Genomic DNA, 6,900 nt, shown 5'->3' with positions numbered 1-6,900 from the left:
TTTTATGAAATTGCATCTTTAATTCCAGAGTTATCTCCTCTTTAAGAATTTTGCTTTTTAAAATGTTATATTTTGGTAACAGGGATGTTTCAAATATTAACTTTAGAGTGTCCTTCAGTTCGTCTGTCTGTCTGTTCATAAAAACTTTTTCCTGTGATCACTTTTAAAGAACATTTCCAACAAATTTACTTAAAATAGAGAAAAATTTACACATTAGTGAATGGCCAATTGCCCTTCAGAATGCTGATGGGGTTCTATCCGGTAGGGGACTTATGGATTGCTTGCAATACTATGATAATTGCTTGTTTTTTATGCCCCCGCCATGTAATGGCCGGGGCATATAGTGTTACCCTGTTCCGTCATTCCGTCCTTCCATCCTTCCGTCATTCTGTCATTCCGTCATCATCAGTTTCCGTTCATTATCTTAAGAACGGTTGCACACATTCAACTCAAATTTGACATATGGATATGTCATGAGAAAATACAGGTCAAGTTCAAGTTCGAATTTGGTCGTGGTTCGATGATTTTTGGCAGAGTTATGCCCCTTTTACTTTGAAAATAATATGAAATTTTCAGTTTCCGTTCATTATCTCCCCAAAGGTACAACACATTCAACTCAAACTTGACATATGGATGTGTCAAAGGAATGTGCAGGTCAAGTTCAAATTTGGTCATGGTTCAATGATTATTGTCAGAGTTATGCCCCTTTCACTTTGAAAGTAATATGAAATTTTCATTTTCCGTTTATTATCTCCCCAATGGTGCAACACATTCAACTCAAATTTGACATATGGATATGTTTTTGGAATGCCCAGGTCAAGTTTGAGTTTGGTCATGGTTCAATGATTTTTGGCAGAGTAATGCCCCTTTTACTTTGAAAATAATATGAAATTTACAGTTTCTGTTCATTATCTACCAAACAGTGTTACATATTCAACTTAAATTTGACATATGGATATGTCAAACGAATGGGCAGGTCAAGTTGGAATTTATAAGCAGTTTAAGTTTGAATTTGGTTGTAGTTCAATGATTTAAGACAAACTTATCTTTCCTGAATGTTGGAAAAATTTTGAACTTTCAGCACTCTTACTTTTAGCCATTATTTTGGCTACAAATATGCAATATGCTATTTTTAAAAGGTTTAGACTGAATAATTTCAGTGCCTTGAACATTGTATGAAAATGGTTTGTGTTAACATTGAAAAGTTTTAAGGGCTTTGAACTTAAAATGAAAAAAATAATTAATGCACCATCTGAAATTTTGGCTGCATGCGGGGGCATCCGTGGCATGATGACACATTTCTAGTTTTTAGCTCACCTTGCACAAAGTGCAGGTGAGCTTTTAGGATGGCCAACCAAATGGCGTCCGTCGTCTGTCGTCCGTCCACATTTTAAATATTCTAAGGACATCTTCTATGATACCGCAAGGCCAATGTTAATGAAACTTGGCAGGAATACTCTTTGTATGAAGCTCTATCAAGATTGTTCAAAGAATTCCATTTCATGCAGAACTCTGGTTGCCATGGCAACCGAAAGAAAAATCTTTAAATATCTTCTTTTAAAGAACCGTAAGAGCTAGAGCTTAGATATTTGGCATGAAACATCTTATAATGAGTGTCTACCAAGTTTGTTCAAATAAAAGCCCTAGGGTCAAAATTGGGCCCGCCCCAGGGGGTCATTGATTTTCCCTATATGCATATAGTAAAAACTTAAAAATCTTCTTTTAAAGAACCCAAAGAGCTAGAGCTAAGATATTTGGCATGAAACATCTTCTAGTGAGTGTCTACCAAGTTTGTTCAAATAAAAGCCCTGAGGTCAAAATTGGCCCTGCCCCAGGGGGTCATAGATTTTCCCTATATGCATATAGTAAAAACTTAAAAAATCTTCTTTTAAAGAACCCAAAGAGCTAGAGCTAAGATATTTGACATGAAATATCTTCTAGTGAGTGTCTACCAAGTTTGTTCAAATAAAAGCCCTGGGGTCAAAATTGGCCCCACCCCGGGGGGTCATTGATTTTCCCTATATGCATATAGTAAAAACTTAAAAAATCTTCTTTTAAAGAACCGTAAGAGCTAGAGCTTAGATATTTGGCATGAAACATCTTCTAGTGAATGTCTACCAAGTTTGTTCAAATAAAAGCCCTGGGGTCAAAATTGGCCCTGTCCCAGGGGGTCATAGATTTTCCCTATATGCATATAGTAAAAACTTAAAAAATCTTCTTTTAATGAACCCAAAGAGCTAGAGCTAAGATATTTAGCATGAAACATCTTCTAATGAGTGTCTACCAAGTTTGTTCAAATAAAAGCCCTGGGGTCAAAATTGGCCCCGCCCCAGGGGGTCATTGATTTTCCCTATATGCATATAGTAAAAACTTAAAAATCTTCTTTTAAAGAACCCAAAGAGCTAGAGCTAAGATATTTAGCATGAAACATGTTCTAATGGGTGTCTACCAAGTATGTTCAAATAAAAGCCCTGGGGTCAAAAACTGGCCCTGCCCCGGGGTCATTGATTTTCCTTATATGTGTATAGCAAAAACTTAAAAATCTTCTTTGAAAAAACCCAAATAGCTTGAGTTTAGCTATTATACATGAAACATTTTTAAGTAAATATCTACAAAGTTTGTTCAAATAAAAGCCCGGGGGTCAAAACTGGCCCTGCCCCAGGGGTGTCATTGTTTTTAACTATATGTGTATAGTAAAAACTTAAAAATCTTCTTTTAAAAAAACCCAATGAGCTAGAACTTAGATGTTTAGCATGAAACATCTTCTTATGGGTGTCTACCAAGTCTGTTCAAATAAAAGCCCTTGGGTAAAAATTGACCCGGGGGGGGGGGGGGGGCTATATACAGGTGAGCGACCTCAGGGCCATCATGGCCAGCCATCATGGCCCTCTTGTTTTAAGAAAGATACCCATTCTTAGCCATATCTTACGTGCCATATCTTACGTGCCATATCTTACGTGCCATATCTTACGTATGGTAAATTGGATTGTTATAAAACATATTGTTATATGGAAATGATGCTCATCATATACTGTTTAAATCTCCCTGTGCATTTTCATGTTGCAGCCCATTGTAAAATATAGATAGGCATTATTAAAGGAAAATTTAAGCCAATCTCTATACTAATATACATAATATACGATGTACCAGTACATGATTTTCAACTTTTTTGGCATGGATGTGTTTTACAGTAAGAAAATAATGGACATTAAATAACATAACATAAATTGATTGGGCTTTATATCGTTAATATTATAATTACAAAATGTATTTAAAAAAATACATTTTTTTTCTATATATATACTACTTAGATGTTTGCGTGTAATAAATTGTATTGTAATAATGAACATTAAATAACGTAACAATACAATGGTTGAGATTTGCATCATACTAAGTAAAGATATAAAATGTATCAAATATATGTTCATATATTATACTTAAACATTTCCATCTAAAAAGTTTTACTGTATAGTGGAGGATATCATTTTAACAAATTTCTTTGTTTACAAGCTTCAGGTACAAATAATCATTTAAGATGCTAATTTTGATAATGAAATACCAGAATCTCAAGCAATCCCACGAAGTGATTAATAGACAACTCGAAGATTGTCATAGTTGTAAACAAATGTAGGAGCTAAGGAAGTGTCTGAACCAATTCCTGTAGCAAACACGTTTGTTATGCAACAGTGATAATTTGATGTTTTAATTTTATGTTCAAAATTTCAGGCAGTGGTGTTTGCATTCAAGAAGGTGAATGGGTACAGTCGGAAACGAGCATGGGAAAGATTCGATATAGGTAACGTTAAATACAATTGTTTACATTGTATAAAGCTATAATATCTCTGAAAATTTGGAATACTGGAAACAAAAATGAAAAACTCATCACTCTGTGCAGTCTGACCAGGCTGTTGTTTTACCAGCAAGCACTGAGAATAGTCGAGCATGCTGTTCCACTGACAGCTCTTTTGTATTTGACTGTTTGAAGAATAGTGTTACTTTCTTAATATCTTTGTATTGGCCTAGCACTTGGTTTAACATTTTGCTTGCAACTTTATATGTCATCAGCTATAAAAGGTATATTCACCTACAAGTTCACACATCATGTCTCTGAGATCAATTTTGTGTGTTTCTGTTCAGGGCTTGATGCTGGTAGATGTACTCAGGTGCCGGTTTGTGTCAGAAATAATGCACTTTAGAGGCACCTAAGTTTTCCCACCATCATTTAACAAGGAAAAAAAATTAAAATCCATTTGTCCCCTCTTCTCTCCCCCCATATATAAAAACAAAAGAAAAACTTACAAACAAACAAAAATCTCAAACAGTTAAAGCTCTTTGTAACATAAGGAATGCCTGTTTCAATTTTTCATGCATGGTAAAAAAAATCTTTCAAACAAATGAAAATATTCTTTTAAAACTTCACGTATGTTTTCTGTATTGAAATTATAGGTAATTATTCAAGATCCCTGTCTCCTAGTGTGTGAATTTTGAATGAAATACAGCCCCTTCATTAACTTAAAGAAATTCCCTGTTAAAGTTTGATTTGCAAGATTAATCTGAAGCTATGATAGGTTTTTAAATTAAATATATTTCTATTATAGAAGTATAATTCTTGTCAGGTGTAAAAGTATAATTTTCTTTTCAACAAAACATGTAAAAGATTAGAAATAAAATGTCCGCTGGCCTTTAACATCAGAAGTCTTTCATGTGCAGCCAGGTTACAGAATGTCGATGGTTCTACTCAGGTGGCCGCCTGACCACCTTAAATAATACACTAACAGGCACCTGAGGGCTAATTTGACCAAAACAAGCTAGAATCTCACCATATAACCTGTTATTCACAGTGCCTATGACTAGGGGTGTCAAGGTTAGAAAAAATGCTAACTGTTTAAACAGTGACGTAATAACTGTGTTAAACACTTAACTGACCGTATTAAAAAAATCCTTAGATTTTCAACATTAATGTTGTTTCTTTATGACAAGATATGCCATTTTGTTGTAATCAAAATAATTACAATACATATCCAAATATGGAGTACCTATTTTCCGCTAGGGTCGTACCGTATTCTGCCAGATCGGAAAAAATACATTATTGAGTACAACTAAAATACAAACAATTGTCATATGTTGTCATAAAATACTTAGGTCATATTTAGAATCAATTTAAAACTTTTCCGCCCCTTTTTCAAATATTAACCTTTTACTGGTTATTGAATTTTCTTATTTTAAAGGTATTGGTCGGTTTTCAGCTAAAGTGGGTTTTTAGCTGAAAATGGACCATAACCTTTAAAACAGATAAACATGACATCCCTCCCTATGAAGTAACCTTTAATGTACTGGATATCTTAAAAGAATCTATCCAGTTTACGTTGTTGTAACTACTGATTATCAATTTTAGGGATATCAAGATAAAAAATTAAAGTTGGCCAGTCTACAGTATAGAGCCTGGTCAGACTACATGGATGTGTAGGCTGGTCTGGCTCTATACTGGTGGCAAAGGTTAGTCACTTTCGGTTTCAGCAGGTTAAAAGAATTTACAGGAATGTTTTAATTATTCAAATTGATTTCAGGTGTAAGACGGACAAAAGAAGAGCTACAGATCATGCATAATGACTTAGTTAACTGATGTGGAGTCCATGTATGTCATTATGCATGATCTGTCAAGGACATACAATGATATACATATATCATGTGAGTGGATTTCAAAAAGAACGGAATTCATAGATTTTGTCTCTTGTTGCCATGGTAACCATATATTTAAATCTAAATTTTCACTGCACAATGACCTGTGAAACTGTATGATTGATTGTGATTTAAAAATACGTTTTTGATATTGTTAAATTGAAATGTGAGGTATAATTAATAATTTCAAGTTTTTGTTTATGGTCAATAATTTTCATTTCTGAGATTGAAACTTGATTATGTGGATACATGAGCCACACCCATTTTCATGTCAAAATGTCAATGTGAACACATTTATTCAAGTTTTCTATTTATTTAGAAAAGTTTAAGTTATTATCCAGTACTGAGAAAAGGGGAGCACACTAATCCTCTGACAGCTCTTGTTAAGTTCTGGTATGTTGGTAAACCAAACTGTAAAAGTTATATGACCAAGTTTATATTGTTGTGATCTTATATAACCCAGCTTGATAGGCAAAGGTTATATTGGTTATTATGTAAAGTTCTGGTATTTTGGTAGACCAAACTATAAAAATTATATGACCCAGTTTATATTGTTGTAAACTAACTTATATAACCCAACCTACTAGGCAAGGGTTATATAGCAAACAACCATTTAGTCATGACCATATAACCATATAAGCAGTAAAAAAATCTTGATGAAAAATTATAATATAGCACAATTTAAAATTTATTTATTCATTTACATTAGTCTTGTATATAGATAATATAAGTGTTATAGTTATCCAATGAAAACAGACATTACAAACATGCACTATTATAATTGTTAATACATGTATATTGTTTGAAGAGAATAACCCATGATGCAGTGGTCGTTTTATTTTTCTTCTGCAAGAGCTTGAAGCAAGTTTCCTGTATATTTTTGTTACAATACTAATTAAAATATTTGTAGAATATGTTGATAATTTATTTGATTATTTTGGATCTGAGATTTCCTTAATTACCGCCTGCTTGAGAATATTCATTAATGTTGATTAAATGCTTTAAATAATTTTTTGATTTCTGCTGAACTACTGAAGCTTTAAATTATTCTTAATCATTAATAGTGTTTTTTTTTTTTTGAGAAATTTATTAGCTTACTGGAGCACATAGCACTCAAACTTTTGATCTTATATTGTAGAATCATGCTAACAGTTATGTGCCCTTGAGGTAAAAGATTGATACAATACAGTTTTTGATTGTGTGAGTAAGGAAAGGCCATGC

General features: G+C 33.2%; 1 long non-coding RNA gene across 1 annotated transcript; it reads left to right on the top strand.

Moving 5' to 3' along the window:
• Positions 1–3,627: 3,627 nt before the first annotated feature.
• LOC132718649 (uncharacterized) lies at positions 3,628–6,313 on the top strand. The gene is made up of 2 exons (XR_009624129.1): positions 3,628–3,796; positions 5,568–6,313. It is a non-coding gene; the product is annotated as an uncharacterized LOC132718649 (long non-coding RNA).
• Positions 6,314–6,900: the final 587 nt, after the last annotated feature.

Source organism: Ruditapes philippinarum, unplaced genomic scaffold (assembly GCF_026571515.1).
Source record: "Ruditapes philippinarum isolate M1 unplaced genomic scaffold, ASM2657151v2 ctg6385_1_1_1_1, whole genome shotgun sequence".
Classification (NCBI taxonomy): Eukaryota; Metazoa; Mollusca; class Bivalvia; order Venerida; family Veneridae; genus Ruditapes; species Ruditapes philippinarum.
The sequence above is the reverse complement of the archived record's forward strand: the minus strand, read 5'-3'. Positions and strand labels throughout refer to the sequence as shown.